The 20,864-nt window shown below is 39.6% G+C and overlaps 1 protein-coding gene across 3 annotated transcripts in view; it reads right to left on the bottom strand.

Moving 5' to 3' along the window:
• TMCC1 (transmembrane and coiled-coil domain family 1) overlaps nucleotides 1–19,952 on the bottom strand; it is a 248,172-nt gene extending 228,220 nt beyond the window's left edge. The window contains exon 1 of one of the 3 annotated variants that reach the window (XM_043588198.1): nucleotides 19,747–19,952. The gene's annotated coding sequence lies outside the window, so the exon portion shown is untranslated. The remainder of the gene's footprint in view (nucleotides 1–19,746) is intronic. The other 2 variants (XM_043588195.1, XM_043588197.1) reach the window with 2 other exon arrangements.
• Nucleotides 19,953–20,864: the final 912 nt, after the last annotated feature.

Genomic DNA, 20,864 nt, shown 5'->3' on the forward strand with positions numbered 1-20,864 from the left:
CCTTACTTTTTATAATGTAGTATAAAATTATAAACTCTCTAACAATCCTTAAGAACATTATGCTAGTCTTAAGGGTGTGTGCCAGGCTTGAGGTTTTTGAGTAACAGCACAGGCCCCATACCTGTTGGTGTTCACATGAAGCAGTATCCTAGGCACCTAGGCATCCTAGCAAAGAAAAGCCAAAGAGCAAAATAATGCTGTGACTCTTTGTGGAGCCAAATCTTCCCCCAGCTTTATCAGTCTTCAAGCAAGTTCTCCACCAGCCACTTTGCTGAACATCCTCACAACAAAGCTGCCCTCAGGAACTGATCATAAATCCAAGCAATTCCTAGGACTCCTAGAATGTATGTATGCCAATCTCCAGTTTCAGACCTAGCTTGCCCAAAAGAAGACTATTATGGAAAATTTATTATAAGTATCCATAACACAACTGTGAGTCCTGAGAGGGAATGCAAAGAAGTCTTCCCCCCAGCCTTATCTCACAGTCTGTTGTTAAATCACCTGCCCCAATTCAGTAAATGAAATGTGGAAGGAAGAGGAGAAGGGAGGGAGGGAGGGAGGGGAGAGAGACAAGCAGACAGACTAGCCTTAAGAATTGCTATCAAAAAACATAATGCTGACAGTCCATATACAGATCTAGTATTCTAGTTTTCTACTTTATACACTTTTTAAGAACTGCCTTTTTTGGCATTGTATTCTCTTGCTGGTTGGAAAATATTTTATTTTTTTCTTTCCCAATTATCAAGGAACTAAGTCAATAAGACTTTTCACTACCTTCTGTTACCAATATGAGCACAAAAAAGAGAGTCTAGAGATTAGCAAATCTTAAGAGCTGGGAGGGGCAAGAAAGAGATCATGTAGTTTAAACTCTTACAGGAACACTTATATTTCCAAAATACAATCATCCAAGCTATACTTGAATATCTCTAATGACAGAGACCTCATAATTTTGTCTATTCCACCATGGGACATACCTTATTGTGCAAAAGGTCTTTTCCATAGTGGGATGAAATTCACCTCCAAATTACCTTCTACCCATGGTCTGTCCTCTGGAGCAAGAGAGATGACCTTTTGCTTAAAACAACTCTTAAATTTATTTAGATAGTTAAGTTTCCAAGTATTATCTTCTGTGGCAAAACAGCTCCTGATTCTTCAACCGCTCTTCATTAGATACAGTATCTAGGGAACTCATTATTCTTGGTCATAATCATATGGACAATTTAGATTATCACTGTCTCACTGAAGTGTAAAATCCGTAAGTGGACACAATACATATAATCAGATGGTACAAGAACAAAGGGACTATTACTTCCCTTAATTTACCACTGTACATCTATAAATGTTCATCAATGTTAGCCTCTTTTCACAACCACATTATACAATTAACTACCTTAGAGGATGGTGGCTTTCAAATGAAAAATCTATTTTAGACAGATCATTTCTGTTAAAGAGTAAACTTTACATTTCTATCACACCTATCTTATCACTTTCATACTTCATCCTTGCCTTGGTTTTCTTTGATGCAACACATCAGATAACACTCCCAGTTTTAGCATCATTTACAAAATTTTTGGTAAGCATGCATATTGTACCATTATTTAAGATCTAGATCTATAATGCTTAGCAAAAGAAGAACTTACAAGCCTGTATAATCACACTGTGCTTTCTGTTTTGAGAGACAGCAAGCGAGCACAAGGAGAGAATCTTAAGCAGCGTGGAGCCCAACATGGGGCTCAATCTCATGACTCATGAAAGATGAGATCATGACCTGAGCCAAAACCAAGAGTCGGACACTTAACAGATTGAGCCACACAGGCAGCCCCACACTGTGCTTTATAACAAACAAATAAGCAAACCAGATTTAAAAGACCAACAAACTGGGAAGAGACATTTGCAACGCATACAGTAATACACTGATTTCATTACACATTTCCTACAAATTCATAAAGGGAAAAAAGCAATCAATTAATCAATGAAAAAAGAACCAACGTCTAACATTAACAACCAGATCACAGAAAAACAAAGATAAAATTCAACTTCACTCATAAAGAGCAACGTAAATTTGTGATTAAAGTTTTTAATTTTAAATTGAATTCCAGTTAACATTCACTTTATTAGCACACTTTATTAGTTTCAAGTGTACAATACAGTGATTCAACATTTCCATACATCACCCAGTGCTCATCCCAAGTGCCCTCCTTAATTCCCATTATCTATTTCACTCATCCCTCCACCCACCTCTCCTCTAGTAACCATCAATTTATTCTTGATAGTTAAGAGTTTATTTCTTGGTTTGTCTCTTTTTTGTTCCTTTGCTCATTTGTTTCTTAAATTTCACATGAGTGAAATCATATGGTATTTGTCTTTCTCTGACTTATTTCACTTAGCATAATACTCTCTAGCTCCATCCATGTTGTTGTAAATGACAAGATTTTGTTCTTTTTTATGGTTGAATAATATTCCATTGTATATACATACACCATTTTTTATCCATTCATCTACTGATGGACACTTGGGTTGCTTCCATAATTTAACTACTGTAATAATTCTGCTATAAACATAGGGGTACAGGTATTCCTCTGAATAAATGTTTTTATATTTTTTGGATAAAAACCCAGTAGTGTGATTACTGGATCATAAGGTAGTTTCTACTTCCTTTTTTTTTTTTTCTTTGTAAGTAATCTCTCTACCCAACACATGGCTCAAACTCACGATCAAGAGTTTCATCCTCTACTAACAGAACCAGCCAGTCACCCCTCTATTTTTAACTTTTTTAAGGAGCCTCCATACTGTTTTCCACAGTGGCTGCACCAGTTTGCATTCCCACCAACAGTGCATTAGGATTCCTTTTTCTCCACATCCTTGCCAATACCTGTTATTTCCTGTGTTTTTGATTTGAGCCATTATGACAGGTGTGAGGTAAAGAGCAATGGAAATTCAATCTGTAATGTAATAACATTTTTTACCTATCAGAGTGACAAAGATCAAAGTGTTGATAACATATCTAATTTGTAAGACGTGGAAACAAGTACCCCACAGATTGCTGATGGGAATATATATTAACTCCAACTCTTTACAGCACAATTTGGAATTATCTATAAAAATTTTAAATACACCTACTTTTTCTTTGGAGCATGGATATTCACTGCAACATTTGTAATAGCAAAAGTAGTAGACACTTAGCTGTCAACCTACAGCCATTTCTCCCTTCTTTCAGAACTCCTATCTGTTCAGGGTGGTAATGTACCCAACCCCAAGAGATGAGCCATGATTAGTTGAAACCCACTATGGCTATCATATTCTCTTTACCAGATAATCACTTCCTCAGACACTCCAGGGGTCCGGGGCAGCAAGCAATATGACCTTCACTGAAATGTAAGGAGACACTGCATATGGCGTTGCTACTCAAAACCACAGCATCTGCATCACATGGGAGCACATCACTGATACAAATTCTCAGACCCCACTCTAAACCTATGGATCAGAATCTCTGTCAGTGGATTCCAGGAATTTGCATTTTAACACATTCCCTAGGTCAGTCTTACCCACACTCTTAAAGTTCATGAAGCACTGTTTAAGACTTCTGGGAATTATTTTCTCCCATTTTTTTTTTAACATTTATTTATTTTTGAGACAGAGAGAGACAGATCATGAAGGGGGGAGGGGCAGAGAGAGGGGGAGACACAGAATCGGAAGCAGGCTCCAGGCTCTGAGCCATCAGCCCAGAGCCTGACGCGAGGCCAGAACTCACGGACCGCGAGATCGTGACCTGAGCTGAAGTCGGACGCTTAACTGACTGAGCCACCCAGGCGCCCCGCTGAGCCACCCAGGCGCCCCTATTTTCTCCCCATTTAAAATGACTAAGCCCGGGGCGCCTGGGTGGCGCAGTCGGTTAAGCGTCCGACTTCAGCCAGGTCACGATCTCGCGGTCCGGGAGTTCGAGCCCCGCGTCAGGCTCTGGGCTGATGGCTCAGAGCCTGGAGCCTGTTTCCGATTCTGTGTCTCCCTCTCTCTCTGCCCCTCCCCCGTTCATGCTCTGTCTCTCTCTGTCCCAAAAATAAATAAACGTTGAAAAAAAAAATTTTTTTTTAAAAAAATAAAATAAAATAAAATAAAATGACTAAGCCTTCCCATTAGAAAAATATTTTGAGGGCACCTAGGTGGCTCAGTCAGTTGAGTGTCTGACCCTTGATCTCAGGTGAGGTCATGATCTCACAATTTGTGAGATCAAGCCCTGCATGGGGCTCTGCACTGACAGCACGGTGCCTGCTTGTGGTTTTCTCTCTCCCTCTCTCTCTGCCCCTCCCCCACTCACTCGCTCTCATTTTCTCTCTCTCTCAAAATAAATAAACAGACATTAAAAAAAAAAAAATTTTGCCCTCCATTACCCGTCTTTGAATGCAGTTAGTTGTGCTGCTTGGAGCTAAGGCAGCCATCCTACAACCATAAGGCTACAGCAGAGAAACTGAAAAAACAATATACTAAAAGTAATAGAGTTAAGATAGGGGAAAACCTGGGTTTAATAAATATTACCAAGCAACCACACTAGCCCTGAACCACCTATTTCTTTGTTTCTATTTATATGAGACAACTTAAGAGTCTTTACTGTTTAGTTACTTTTAGATACTGTTACTATTATTTACAGTTGAATATATCCTAAGTGATACACTTTATATCTATCAATGGAAACCAATGGAGCTTAAATTCTACTGGAAATAGAGTAATTTGTGTCATTGTTTAATAGCAGCATAGTATTCCATGTTATGTATTTACCACCATTTTATTTCTTTGTGATTCCCATGTGCATGCACAGCATTAAGACAATCAGTACTAGTCTGAGACAACTAACAAGTTTTGGCCCCAATCTGCTACTTCATTCCAACTAGGACATAAGCTCCACTCAGGCAGTAACCTTAACGCACTGCATCTTAAGCAGTTACAACAGAACCAAACATACATGAAAATATTTGATAAATATTTTTAAATAAACAAATGTAGAAAAAGAGGTCTTCCATAAATGCTAAAACTAAGTTATATCTAAGCTTAACTTGTCTACTTTGGTTGTTTGCACAGATCTTCAGGTTGAGGATGCTACAAAGATTGAAAACTTCTACTATGAAATAGATAGCAGTGTGAAGAGGTTCTCACAGTCCCTTTCAATAGTCCAATTAGTATTTAAGGTGTCTTTCAGCTCTGTAACCTAGGAAATAAGAATAGCTAAGAGCAAATTGTTTCCTAACCAATCCTCATATTTCTTCTTTTCTATCGTAATTGCTAAGAACGATTTAAAACCTTGACGTCATGAAACAAAAATCCAGGAACTAAGTTGTTTAGGACACCCTAAAGATTTCAAGGTACATTTTTCAGTATCACTTTGAATGAGCAATTAATCAAGCCAGTTGCTAATAGTACTTAAACATCTTATATCTTCTCCTATCCCAGACATTTATCTAGAGTTGCAGATTTGTACCTAAATACAACCTCATCAGGGTTTAGGACTGTTTTGCTATTGGAAAGGCAACATTTCCAATCAGATTTTTATCCCCCACTGCCTCACTGAAACTATTCTTACCAAGGTCACCAATAACTTTCACACCGCTAAATCAAATGGTTATTTCTCAACCATCATCTTAATTGTTTAGTATTTAACACAGTTAATAACAACTCCCTACTCCTTGAAACACTTTCCTTGTTTGGCTTCCAGATACCCTCTCACCTGGTTTCTTCCTATTTCTCTGGCTGGTGCTAAGTCTCCTTTGACTGTTCCTTTTCACCTTCCTCCAAAGATCTCTAAACTCTGGTCCACTCCAGAGTTAATTAAGTTCTTCAACCTCTTCTTACTTCTATCTCTTCTCACTCCCTTGGACCTCATCCAGCCCCCTGGCTTAAATACAATCTTTTTGACAGTAACCTCCGGTGGTACACCTCTAGCAGTTCCTCTCTCTTGAATTCCAGACTCATAAACCAGCTACCTATGCAACATCTCTACCAAGTCTAGTAAGCATCTATAATATATGTCCAAAACTGAGCTCCTGTACTTTCCTTCCAAACGTGTTACTCCTTCAGTCTTCCCCATCTGAATAAATGGTGTCCGTAAGGAACTTAGAGCAAAAACCCTGGAATTGTTCTTAACTCCTTCCCTTCTTTCTATCAGTAAAACATCCAATCTATCAGTAAAACTAGTTGACTCTACTTGAAAATCAGACCATGTATCATCACATACACTGCCACCCCACAATGCAAACTGGCATCTTCTCTCATTTGAATTATAGCAGTAGCCTCCTAACTGGTGTTCCTTCCTTTACCCTTGCCCAATCATTCACCACCAGCCTATTACCAATACAGCAGCCAGAGGCATGATGTTAAAATAGAAATTGGATCATGTCGAACCACTACCCAAAACCCTCCAAAGATTTCCAATTTCACTTAGCATGAAAGCTAAAGACCTACAAAGGACCAACAGCACCAGCAGTAGCTGGGAGCTTGTTACAAATGATCCCCACCATGGGTAGCCTGGGTAGGTCAGTCAGTTAAGCATCCCACCTCAGCTGAGGTCATGATCTCACAGCATGTGAGTTCGAGCCCTGCATGGGGCTCTGTGTTGATAGCTCAGAGACTGGGGCCTGCTTTAGATTCTGTGTCTCCCTCTCTCTCTGCCCCTCCCCCCACTTGAGCATGCTCTCTCTCTCTCTCTAAAAAATAAACATAAAAAAAAAAAAGAAATGGGGGCGCCTGGGTGGCGCAGTCAGTTAAGCGTCCGACTTCAACCAGGTCACGATCTCGCGGTCCGGGAGTTCGAGCCCCGCGTCAGGCTCTGGGCTGATGGCTCAGAGCCTGGAGCCTGTTTCCGATTCTGTGTCTCCCTCTCTCTCTGCCCCTCCCCCGTTCATGCTCTGTCTCTCTCTGTCCCAAAAATAAATAAACGTTGAAAAAAAATTTTTTTAATTAAAAAAAAAAAAAAAAAAGAAATGAACCCCACTTCAAACCTACAAAATAGAAACTGAATTTTAACAAAAACAACCTACATAAGCCATATGCACAGTAAAGTCTGAAATGTATTTCTCTAAGGCACCACAAGATAAGCATCTACCCTCCCCAATTCTTACCATTTCCCAGGCAAGCTTCAGTCTCAGGACCTATCACTTGTCATCTGCTATGTCTAGAATGCTCTTCTCTCATTTATCTGCATGACTTGCTGTTTCACATCTTTCAAGCCTTTACTCAAATGTTCCCTTCTCTGTGAGCCATTTGCGACCACTCAATCCTTCCCCTTGATATACCCTATTCCTCTCTCTTGCTTGTACTTTTCTCATTAGAACTTGTCATTAGAAGTTACTTATCTTGTTTATTCTATCTCCCCATATAAAACGCAAAAGAAGCTCTATGAAAGCAGACATTGTTTTTCTTCCCCAGTACCCAGAATCCAGTAAGCCCTCAACAAATATTTTAAATGCATAAAACAATAAAACAAATGAGATTTCTCTTCAAAACACTATCCAATAGATTTTGTAAAGTAGTTTCTTACTGTACAAACTGACATTTTCTAAGCATCACATTCAACAAATCCACTTTTTAAAATACACTTAGCACCAGGGAGCCTTGGGTGGCTCAGTCAGTTAAGCATCCAACTTCAACTCAGGTCATAATCTCATGGTACATGAGCTCAAGCCCCTCATCAGGTTCTGCGCTGTCGGTGGAGAGCCTGCTTGGGATTTTCTCTCTATCTGCCCCTGTCCCACTCACGTGCTCTATATAAATAAATAAATAAATAAATAAATCTTTTAGAAAAAAAAAATAAATAAAATCTACTTAGCACCTACCATGTAATTAGGCACTATAAACACTACTGTTCATACATTAAGTATGGAGATTTAAAATATCCGATTCATGACAGAGCTATACCATCAAAAAAGTCTGCAGAAATAAAAACTGCATCTTTGAGTGAAGAGAACAAGTATGTCTACAGCTCTCTGCAACACAGTAACAAGACTTTACACTCATAAAATAGTCTTCCACACAAATTTTCTCACCTGTCCCTCAACAATCCCATGAGGCTTGTGTAAAGCAAGTAATGATAAGCTCACTTTAGAGATAAGAAAACAAATATACTCTCACTCAAAGCATGGCAGTAACAATCCCAAAACTGGGACTGAAGTCTCTCAATTTTCTGATATCACACCTCCCCTTGCAACTGATATTGAAGCAGACTACAAAACCATACAGCCATATATTATGCTGAAGATACTAAGCTTTCCCAGTGTCTTTGCAGAATGAGAACAAACTCAGTACATCAGAATCACAATCTCAACTTGAGGAATAAGAATTCGAATGGATTCCTATTACTTATAAGTCTAACCCAGAGTTCAATGACATTCAGGAAGAATGTAAAAAATGAGCTGCTATATCACACATCAAGGAAGTACTTATTACGTTATGACAATTGCTTTAAAAAAAGAGAATGGGAGAAAGGAAGATGTAAAAAGTGAATGAATGAGAACAAAGTTCTATAGAAGAAAGAGTCAATGTTAAGTCATTATTGTCTGAGTGCCTAAGTGATGATGCAGTTTTGCAATAAAAGGAAAAACACATAACTCCTCAGAATCCCAGCACAATAGCTTTCCTTTCTTTGCATAGATGAGGATGAAAGTGTTTCCCAAAAAGTTATTTTTAAAAAAGATACAGAAACAGAAAATCCACATGAATAGAGATCCAACCTGGAAGAATGGAGACTGTGTCTTCTATATCTTGTGATTAAGAGTAGCTGCTCACCAAGTGTCAGCATCTGAAGACTGTGCTAACTGTGGGTGTGTCCTCGAGAGAATAATACCTGCTGGGACAGAGGAGCAAGAGAAGGAGAAATACTACTAAATGCAAATGACTGGCTGGCAAACAGTTACCAGTTGTCAGTCTGAAAAAATTTTTAAGTTGGTATTAGTAACATTAAAAGATCACACGGTGGTAATACAAGTGGCCAAGCCCAGGTGGCACTGGGATTATCAATGACAGCTGCAATCAAAGGTACACTTCAGCAGGTAATCCAGCTCTCTGATTAATATTAAATAAGCAGTATAGTAAAACAAGATATAAAAATCTATTTCATGCTTTTTATAGCAAGATGACGGTCATATAATACAACCAAACCAACACAGAAAACTATTAGGTAGTTTGGCAAACATACCAGGCACTCTGGTGCCTTATAAAACAAATATTATAGAGATGTCTATGTCAGAAAGAAATGCAAAAAAAAATAAATAAATAAGATGCAAAAAATACATAGGCAGGTCTGGCATAAAAACAAAGTTAATGTGGAAAACAAGAGACAAAGTTAATTTAACACATAGTGTGGCTTTATGTACCCTTTAGACAGCTTACAGAATTAGGAATCTTTTATTTTGGCAGCAAATTAAGACAGTATTTCTTGATACCTGCCATGTCACTGCATTTCTATCAAGCTACAAATTATAGTATAGTAGGCTGAAACGAAATACACTTTATGGGATTAACAGTAGATAACCCAATGCAGAAGAAAAGATTTGAGAATGTAAAGACATAATAATAGAAATTATCCAAAATGAAACCCAGAATATAAGGAAACTGGGGAAAAAAAGGACACAGCATCGATGAGCTACGGGACAAACTCAAGGAATCGAATAATCTGATAATAATATATGTGTAATTAGAATCTCGGTGGGGGAAGATTTGAAAAAATAATGCCTAAAATTTTCTAAATTTGACGAAAATTATAAACCTACAGATCCAAAAGCTCAAGAAACATGAAGAATTGTAAAACTCTGCCAAATCTATTTCCTTAAAACCAGAGATAAGGGAAAAAAATCTTAAAAGCAGCCAGAGGAATACAGAATGGAGAAAAATATCTGCAAATCATATACTTAATAAGTAATCAACATCAAGAATATACAAAGGATGCCCACAACTCAACAAGCGCGCGCACACACACACACACACACACAATTCAGGGGCGCCTGGGTGGCTTAGTCGGTTGAGTGACCAACTTCGGCTCAGGTCATGATCTCGCTGTTTGTGGGTTCGAGCCCCACGTAGGGCTCTGTGCTGAGAGCTCAGAGCCTGGAGCCTGTTTCAGATTCTGTGTCTCCTTCTCTCTCTGCCCCTCCCCCACTCATGCTCTGTCTCAGAAATAAATGTAAAAAATTTTAAAAAATATATTGTAATTAAAAAAAAAAATTCAAAAATAGACAAAGGACCTGAATAGACATTTTTACAAAGATATATAAATGGACAATCAGCATATTAAAATGTTCAACATAACTTATTATTAAGGAAATGCAAATCAAAACCACAATGAGATACCACCTCATGCTCATTAGGATGGCCACTATAAAAACCACACACACATACACATACACATACACACACACACACACACACACACACACACACACACACACAACTTGAGACACCTGGGTGGCTCAGCTGGTTAAGCATCCAACTCTTGATCTCGGCTTAGGTCTTGATTTCAAGGACCTGAATTCAGACCTGTGTTGGGCTTCATGCTGGGCATCGAGCCTACTTTAAAATTAATTCATTTATTCATTATTAAAAATGCTAGCAAGAATGTGGAAAAACTGGGACACCTGATGCACTGTTGGTGGGAATGTAAAACAATACACTGTGATGGCAGTTCCTCAAAATTTAAACATATAATTATAATATGATCCAGCAATTCCACTTCTGGGTACATACCCAAAAGAACTAAAAGCAAGATCGCAAACAGATATTTGTACACTCATGTTCACAGCAGCTCTATTCATAATAGCTAATGTGGAAACAACCCAAATTTCTACTGACAGAAAAATGGATGGTGAAATGCCATCTATTCATACAATGGAATATTCAGCCTTAAAAAGGAAAGAAATTCTGACACATATTACAACATGGATGAACCCTCATAACATTATGCTAAATGAAATAACGCAGTCACAAAAAGATAAACACTGTATGATTCCACTTCTATGAAGTACCCAAAGCAGTCAAAATCACAGACAGAAAACAGAATGGTGGTTACCAGGGACCTGGAATGTAGAGTTGTTTTTTTTGTTTTTTTTTTTTTTAATGTTTGTTTATTCTTGAGACAGAGAGAGACAGACAGAACGTGAGCGGGGAAAGGGCAGAGAGAGAGGAAGTCACAGAATCCGAAGCAGGCTCCAGGCTCTGAGCTGTTAGCACAGAGCCCAATGTGGGACTCAAACTCACAAACTGAGATCATGACCTGAGTTGAAGTCAGATGCTTAACCGACTGAGCCACCCAGGCGCCCGAGAGTTATTTTTTAATAGGTGCAGTCTCAGTTCTGCAACATGAAGACTCCTGGAGAAAGACGGTTTGGATGGTTGCACAAATGATATGAATGTACTTAATACCACTGAACAGTACCCTCAAAAATGGTTAACATGGTAAATTCTATGTTACCTGTATTACACCAGAAATTTTAAAAACTGAAAGAAAAATAAACTGTAGCCAAAAGAAGACAACCACATATTATGCACAGAGGCATGAAGAATGATAGCTAACTTCTCACTGCAAACAATGTGGGCCGGATGACCGTAAGACATCTTTAAAATAGTTAAAGAAAAATATTGTCAACCCAGAATTCTATATGTAGTGAAAATAGCTTCTGTAAATCAAGGCAAATTAAAGACTTCTTCAGACATACAAAAGCTAAAAAATTCATCACCAGCAAAGCTGCACTACAAGAAATGCTAAAGAAGTCCTTCATTCAGAGGGAAATGTACACTAGAAATCTGGAACTACACAAAAAAATAAAGAACATTAGAAATAGTAAACAGAATATAGATACAGTACTTATAAAGTACTTGATTAATAGAACTAATTTCCTAACACAACATGCCTGTAGAGAAAGTCAATATTATCTTTTCTACAACAAATTGTCCCAAGGCACAAGTTATTTGTCCAGTATTAGTGAGTTTTTAGACAAGGGAAATTAAAATATTCTTGGTTCCAGCCCAGTGTTCTATTACACAAACTTTTGAAGGGCTTGCCTATAAAGACACTCTTGGGATAAAGTATGAAAATGGTTAATATATAATTTATCTATATTCCATTGTCTTCACGGAACCTCAAAGTCACTTAGAAGCTTACAAAGCCAATGTTCCTTGCTTTCAGGAAGTATGAAAAACATTAGACTTCAATGAATTGGTCAGGCTACCCTAAACTGGCAAAAGAACACTCCTGCCAAGTCTTCCTGAGGAAAATGAATTTATCAAAGCAAAGGTGTTGAAGCAATAACTGCAAAACAAAGCATCAGGGTTGGGTGCTAAAATAGGAAAAAGAAAACACTAATATTTAATGCCACTCTAATATAGTCTAAACCTCAGAGGGAATGTGGTTAATAAAAATAAAACCTCTATAATACCACTGATGCCAAACAGATTACAGAATGGGAATCCTGCCTACTATCCTTCTGAATACACAATGTTAAAAACAATTCATACACTCAAGAGATTCCTTTAGACCACAAGCAGATCTTATCCAGCTTCACAATGAGCGACTCCTTGCTACTCAGAAATATAACTAAATGGTACACAACATAAATCAGGATGTTCCTCTAACAGAATTCTAGGGAAGGCTACCCACTGTTGCCCCAATGGGACCAAAATTCTTTATTCTGTAAAGACAACAGGAAAATTATGTGATTTCACTATTCACTGATGAATACCATGCCAAGAGAAAGTAGCACTGTAAGCACTTTACACCAAATGAGCCATTGGGTAACTTTCCCTTTAATATGAAAATAAAATTTATCAAAAGAAATGCATTAGTTAAAACATGTTCAAACAAAAACTTACACATGAATGTTCAGAGCAACATCATTCATAACAGCCAAGAAGTGAAAACAAGTCAAATGTCCATCAACTGATAAATGAAAATGTGTTATGTCCATAAAATGGATTATTCATCCACAAAAAAGGAATTAAGTACTGAAATATGCTATAACATGGATAAATATTAAAAACATTATTAAATAAGAGAAACCAAAAACAAAAGACCATACATTATATAATTCCACTTAAATTAAATATACAAAACAGGCAAACCTGTAGGGACAAAAATCAGTCCAGGGATTGCCAGGGGATGGGAAGAGGAACTGCTTAATGAATATGAGGTTTCTTTTTGGGTTAATGAAACTGTTCTGGAATTAGATAGTAGTGTTGGTTGTACAACATAGTGAATGTACTTAAAAGCCTCTGAACTGTACATTTTAAATGGTTAAAATGATGAATTCTGTGTTATATGACTTTTAGCTCAATAGGAAAAAAAAGTTTGAGTGTTGGTTGTCTAGTACTTGTATCTCCCACTACTTAACAAAATGCTGCGTTCATAAAAACCATTCAAAAATACTTCTTTAAATTTAAAATATTGACATTCTGGAAAAGGCAAAACTGTAGAGACAATAAACAGATCAATGGTTGCCCAGGGGCTGGTATCAGGGAGTTGAATAGGTGATGGATACATTTTTTAGAGCACTGAAACTATTCTATAAGATACTGTAATGGTTAACATAAGAGATTAAAAGTTTGTCAAAACGCATTCTGTGTCACAGCACAGAGAATAAGCCTTAATGTGTGCAAATTTTAAAATAATCCCTTAAGAAGTAAAGGGATCTCAGCATAGAATGCAGACTGTGACAAAACAATCGAAATCTATTATAGGGGTGCCTGGGTGGTTCAGTGGGTTAAGCGTCTAACTTTGTTTTGGCTCAGATCATGATCTAGCGGTTGGGAAGTTCAAGCCCCACATCAGGCTGAGCTGTTAGCACTGAGAGCCTGCAGCACTGAGACTGTGTCTCCCTCTCTCTCTGCCTCTCTCTGTCTCTCTCTCAACAATAAACATTAAAAAAAATTCAAATCTATTATAAACATGAAACAACCTCCCAAAGTAGGGGGAGGAATAAGGTGCTGACCAAGTAATGCTGGAAATGAGTGGAGTCTATAAGACTAAAGGCAAAAGGAACTATCCATAAGCAATGTGCTCTAGTTAATAAAGTTATTTCCCACAGGTATACATATTAAAAAAATTCTGAAACCAAATGTATACTGGAATTGAAGAATTAAGTAAATGGATAGTGGAGGTTAGAATGATCCATGTGGTAAGGAATTAGAATTGGAAACACCTGTATGAATCCATGTTCAGCTTAATATAGAGACAAATGGTTACATATAGAAATACTTATAGATGTGTATATTAACAGCTTAATTTATACACATGAATCTCCTTTCTCTATCATTCAGATGGCCTAGAAGCAACAATACTCAAGTAGCTACCAGCACATCTCGCACTCAAAATCTTAGTTTCTAATACCATTTCCCCATAAAAGGAACTAGGGCTCCTTGGAAAATTGGCTGACTGTAGGAACTAGAACATGATATAAAAGAGGAGTCTGAAGCATTTTTTGTTGCCAGAAAGAAAGTGCTCCTTCACACATAATCATGTGAGTACATCAAAGGGAAGGGATACAGAAGTCAAGTGAAAGAGTTCCCAATGCCCAAAGCTCAAACAACAGAAGCAACAAAATTTATGTAGATACTCCACCCTTGAGGTAGAGTGTAACTTATCACTCATTAAGTATAGGCTACATATAGTAACTTTCTTCCAGAATATGGACAGAAAGAGAAGAACAAAAAGGTTAACTTTATAGTTTAGAAAACAAACACTACCTCAAGCTGGGTGATCAAAGTTAACATCAACACCAGCAAGTGATATCACTAGTATGTACTTCTGGTTTGTGATGAGAATGACACTTTACCTCTGTGGTCTTTCCAAAATCACAGTACATTAGTCTAACCATTAGAAAAGCATCACACAAATTCCAACTGAAGGAGAGTCTACAAAAATACCTAATCCGTTATCTTCAAAATTGCCAAGGTCATTAAAAACAAGGAAAGTCTGAGAAATCATCAGAACCAAGAGGAGCTAAAGAGACAAGACTATTAAATGTAACATGGCATCCTGAATGGGATCCTAGAACAAAAAAAAGGAATATGAAAAGAAAAACTGTAGAACTTAGTAATAATGTATCAATAATGGTTCATTACTTGTGACAAATGTACCACACTAATATGTTAATAATAAGGGAAACTAGATAGACAGGAACTCTCTGTACTATCTTCACAATAATGAAGTAAATATAACACTTCTTAAAAAAAGTTTATTTTAAAAGGTTTTTTTTTGCGTGTTTTGTTTTGTTTTGTTTTTGAGAGAGAGAAAGTGCAAGCGGGGGAAGGGCAAAGAGAGAGGGAGACACAGAATATGAAGCAGGCTCCAGGCTCTGAACTGACAGCACAGAGCACAACATGGGGCTCAAACTCACAAACCGTGAGATCCTGACCTGAGCTGACGTCAGACACTTATGATCTACTGCATGCCTGAAATTTTCCTCAGTGCATCAGGACACAAAAGATACATGAAACAAGGTGCTGGCCTTGAAGAAGCTTATTGTCTTACTGTGAAGTAAGAAAAATGCTTGTGAACAACTATAAATTTTAAAAAATTAAGTTGAGAAGTGTAGCTAAAAGTATATTAGGAATATAGAGAAGGTCTAGAATTATGAAGGTAGACTTCATCAAGGAGATGAAAGATGAGTTTGTACCTTAAAATGTAATTCAGGGTACCAAAGTAAAAATAAACAACAATAAACTGGTGTACTCATAAGAACAACAAGAGGGTAAAGAAATTAAAAAAATATTAAAAGAAATGAAAGACATGAAGTTTAGCCCTGAAAAGTAAAGACCTGAGTGGGAGACAACAGCAGTGTTCAAATACTTTGAGTCATGTGGCAGAACAGAGTTACAACATACAGCCATTTAACTTACTAGCTGACCTCTGGTAAAATGTGACCAACACTCAAGGACATAGAGAATGACAGCTGTTTGGTAAAGCCATAACAGGAAATGCCAATTTGGAAAGACAGGAAGCAGGTGGCCAAGTTCTTCTCTGCAACTTTTCAAAGGACAGTGTGCATGTGAGCCCACTGAAGCAAAAACTTTAAATCTGGCAAACATTTATTGACCACTTACCATGTGCCAGGTGCTTCTATATATATTATCTCATTTAATATTCACAACATATTTATAAACATTAATATAATAGAGGCTTAATGTAAAAATACAATAAAATAAACTCTGCAAGGAAGCAGAAACACATTAAAATTTGCCACCATCTACCACTCTCTGATACGGATTTGACAGCTGTTTTAAAAAGCAAAACTATTTGAAGGCCTGGATATCTACATAATAATTTCCTCTTGCACCTTCCTTCAGTAATGCACAGTGGCTCTCAATTTGCAAAGTGCCCAAGAATTATATATTGCTATATACACAAAAACATGTATACAATACTTGTTAAGCAATTTACGGGATTTCAAATATAGTTTTCATTTTATGTGATTTTTGTTTCAAGTCCTGGCTTTAGAACTGATCCCTGGGAATGAGGTGCAACCCACTGTAGGCTTACGCCATAGTCACTGTAAGGCAGCATCAGGGAAAAAAGGTAGAAAGGGTGAATCCTATTACAACATGAAGAACATTCTAACAATTAGAACTATCTAAAAATGGCATAGGCTATCTCAAAGTAATGAATTTACAATCATCAAAGGTTTCAAACAGAAGCTGAAAAACCACTGAGAACATTTTAGAAGAGAGCAACTGGGTAGGAAGTTAAGATCTCTTCCAAGTCTTAGATTCTATTATGGGTAGACTTTTAAAACCTGACAGAATAGGGCAACCTACTTAAAAACAAAATGAGCAGAGTCACAAAGGCAAGAATGACATGGTATGTAAAGTTCAATGCTGGGGAACATAGGACCAGTTCATTTCCACTTGCAGATCTTTGTACTTGCTGTTTCATTTGCCAATAAAATTCTTCCATCTTTTTGGCCACAAATGAAATATCTACTCCTTAGTGAGGCCTCCCCACCAACCCCACCAGTCACTCACTTGTCACATCTTATCTTCTTCATAGCTGATATCAGGAATCAGCAAACTTTTTCTATAAAGGGCCACACTAGAGCCTACAGGCCAATATCCAGCTTGTCCTATGTTTTAATATGAGCCCCCCCCCAAAAAAAAATGAAAAAGAATATTTTGTGACATGGGAAAATTACATGAAATTCAAATTTCAATGTACAAAGTTGTTTGGGTTTTTTTTGTTTATTTGAGAGAGAGAGAGAGACAGAATGTGCATGCATGGGTGAGGGAGGGGCAGAAAAGAGAGGGAGAGAAAGAGAATCCCAAGCAGGTTCCACATTGTCAGCTCAGAATCCTACTCAGGGCTCAATCCCAGGAACCATGAGATCATGACCTGAGCCAAAATCACTAGTGGAAAGCTTAACCGACTGAGCCACCAAGGCACTCCTACCAAGTTTAATTAGAACACAGAAACACTTGTTTATGTACTGTCTGTGGCTACTTTGCACTACAACAACAGAGTTGAGTAGTTGCAACAAAAAGTGTATGGCCCATAAAGCCTAAAATACTTTCCGGTCTTTAACAGAAAAAGTTTGCTAATTGCTAATTTACAGCATTACCCAAAATTATCCTGTCTACTTGTTTGTCATCCTCATTCTCACACAAACCGAAAAAAGACCAATAACAAGGACCTTGTCTATTTTGTTCCCCACCACTTTCCAGTATTTAGAAAAACTTCTGGAACAAAATAAGGACTCAATAAATATTCTATGAAGAAATAAATCATAAATGTGATTTTGAGGAATTCATAAGTGTCATTTTGAGGAATTTAAACTTAAGCCCTTAGCCATTATAGGTTTTGTGCATATATGACTCTCGCAGAAAAGGGGAAATATTCTAGTGGAGAGAAGGAACAAACAGCTTAAAGAAATGGTGGTCACCAACTAGTCCAGGTCATTGGGTTTCTTCATCAAATTGTACAGGGTTTTTTTGTGCTTATAAAAGATTCCCTCAACTACTGGAAGGTGTAACAACATTCTGTCAGCGGACGGCACCTCTGTTTACCGTAAGATGCAAATCCTCTGAGAAATCTAATTTCCTATACATAGTATACAACATCCACACTATGCCAAATCTTAATGTTCATAATTATAACAGATCTCAATCACGTGCTAATGAAATTCTAATATCTAAATTTTTCCTACGCTGATCAGCAATCTATTCTGTAAGCAACTGAAAACTCTTTAGAAATTAAAAGGTTACCACCCACAGACCAGAAGCAGCTTTTTAATCTTTCTATACTAGCCAGAGAGTGGGTGTGTGATTTCAAAAAAAAAAAAAAAGAAAAATACAAGCCAATTCTGTTGGTAGAGGACAAGGTATTGTTACGTTAAAATCCCACCTAAAAGCATCCTGTGTTACAGGACACTAGTAAAACTACCACCTACTCACAATTCTGGTCTCACTGTTTTAATCTACAAATGGAGGAAAACAACATACCTACCCCCTGCAGGAATCTTGTCATTAACATTTTCATAAGGTTCTTTCCTCCAGGCTTTGCAACAATTTCTATACACAGGTACTTCAAAGACAAGGATTCGGTTTAACGAATCTCTTCCAAAATTTAAGATACTGGTCAAAAGACGTAAACATATCAAAGTTTGGTTGTAAAGCAGCTACATGCTTTTTAAGCCCTGGATTTTTTTTTATTTTTATTTTTATTTTTTAGAATTAACTAATTTAGGAATTCAGACCTTTCCTAGAGATGTCTATGAGTATGTCAGACTTATAGCAACCATTTTGGATTAGACTGTGTGTTCTTCCTTTCTTCTGTGACAAGTCAGGATGAAAAGGCAGACTTGCAAAAGCGGTGACTAGAATCTACCAGGACTCGTGGATGGTGTCATCAAAGAAAAGGGAGAAATCAGCCAACAGCTCAAGTGGGCTGCTTCAAGAAACTCAGCTGCAGATTCACCTGGGAGAGCCTCATCATCAATGTTGTTAAGGCAGGAACCAAACCAACAATTGGACCAACACTACACACAGCTTTGCTTAAAATGAAAAAAGCAGGGGTTTGCAAGCTATAAACGGATATCTGCCCTTTAGGGAAGGTGCAACTCACTGAGCCCCCTTTTCTCTTCCTAAATGGATTAATAAAAGGCACTCCGAGGCCAAGCCCAGCCAGCCTAGTCTCACGGCCCACCTTGCAGCACCTATTCTCCCTTTCCCAGTACAGCGGGCTCCTCCCCCCTCCCCCAAACGACAAGTTCAAAATCAAAACAAAAGGTGCAAAACTGGTTTCAGGTGGCAACAGCTGGGCCCCAGTGGCCAACTTCTGGGGACACCGGGACGAGCGAGGGCTCATAGGACCCCAGACCCCCACCAGAGTCTACTCCCAAACAGTCCCTCAGGCCTCGGCCCAACTCCTCACACTCCCCTCCCTCCCCTTGGCCCTGGAAAGGTGGGGGCTGGAAAGGGGGGGGGGCTGGAAAGGGGGGCGAAGAGAGGGGGGTGGGGAGGGAAGCCCCAGGGTCCAAGTGACAGCGGAACGAGCTGGGAAGGAAAAAGGCCCGGCGGGATGCTGGAGGACGAGTCTTAGGCCCGGAGCTCCAGCCCCGAACGGAGGCGACCGAGGGTCCGAGCCGCGCCAGGCCGCGAGCGGGAGGCCGGGCCCGCGTCGGCCGCGCCTCTGGGCCACGCTCCCCTCACGACTCTCCACACCAGCGGCGGAAGGGCCGTGAGGGGCCGCGGCCGCCGCCAGCGTCCGGGGCGGGAGCACTCACTCACCGGTGCGGAGGGGAGGGGCAGCCGGCGTCTCCGCCAGCGCCGTGGCTCGAGCTCAAGCGCCGGCTCCTGCCGCTGCGGCCGCCTCGCTCCGTCCATCCCCCCCAACCACCCCCCTCCCGGCCCTCCCCCCGCGCCGCCTCAGCCGCCGCAGCCGCCGCTGCAGCCGCCACAGCCTCCTCAGCCCCGGCGCGGGAGCGCGAACCGGCGCGAGGGGGCGAGAGCGCGCGCGCCCGCCGCCACCGCCCACAACCTCCGCCCCCAGCTGGCCGCGCAAGCGCGAGGCGGCGACGGGCGCGCGCACGCTGCAAGGGGCGGGGACGGCCCCGGAAGGCGTGGCCCCGCCCCCCCCACCCACGCGGTTGCTGGGCCGGAGAGCAGAACCTTGGCAGGTGATCCTGTGCTAGTCCGGATGGGTTCCTCAGGGCGTAAGGTCTAGAAACTAAGGCCCTCTGGTCTGACCCCTTTTTCTAGGGAGCGAGGGCCCAGAGCTACACAGGCTTGAGCAGACTTACAGCCGCCGTTCCGGATCACACACCTGTTCTTCCTACCTTGATTGAAATGCCTTCCTCCCTTCTCCGATCTAGCAGGTTTTCGTCCGCTGCTGGGAAAAAGACCGAGACTGTTAATACTTGCCGTCTGGTAATACCACTGAAGGGACCACAAACGGCCATCAGCCTATGCCTTTATTATTCCATTTTTCTAATTCATGTATTTGTTCATCACTTATGTATTGAGGCTTCGTGTGGTAGGCCCTGTTCCACTTGCAGGGGGTACATTATGGAAATAAAAGAGTCCCTAGCCACACGAAATTAGGTCTGGTGAAGAAGGACAACGTTAAAGGGAGAATCACAAAACGTTACAACTTGTAATTAGTAAGATCTCTTCCGGGAGGTACGTGGTGTTAAGAAAACCTGGGAGGGTGGGGTAGGAATTTAGTCAAGGATATGCAGGCCGGAATCCAAAGGCTGACTTGAAAGGAGTTAACAAGGTACAACACGTGAGAACTTGGCATGGCCAGAATGGTGTGCTGAAACACCCCTGAATGTGGAGTTGAGCGCGGAAAGATGTATACAATAATTGGGGCAAGGATTTGAGAATCTGGGGAAGCCATTGAGGAT

The sequence above is a fragment of the Prionailurus bengalensis genome, chromosome A2, assembly GCF_016509475.1.
Source record: "Prionailurus bengalensis isolate Pbe53 chromosome A2, Fcat_Pben_1.1_paternal_pri, whole genome shotgun sequence".
NCBI classification, from domain to species: Eukaryota; Metazoa; Chordata; class Mammalia; order Carnivora; family Felidae; genus Prionailurus; species Prionailurus bengalensis.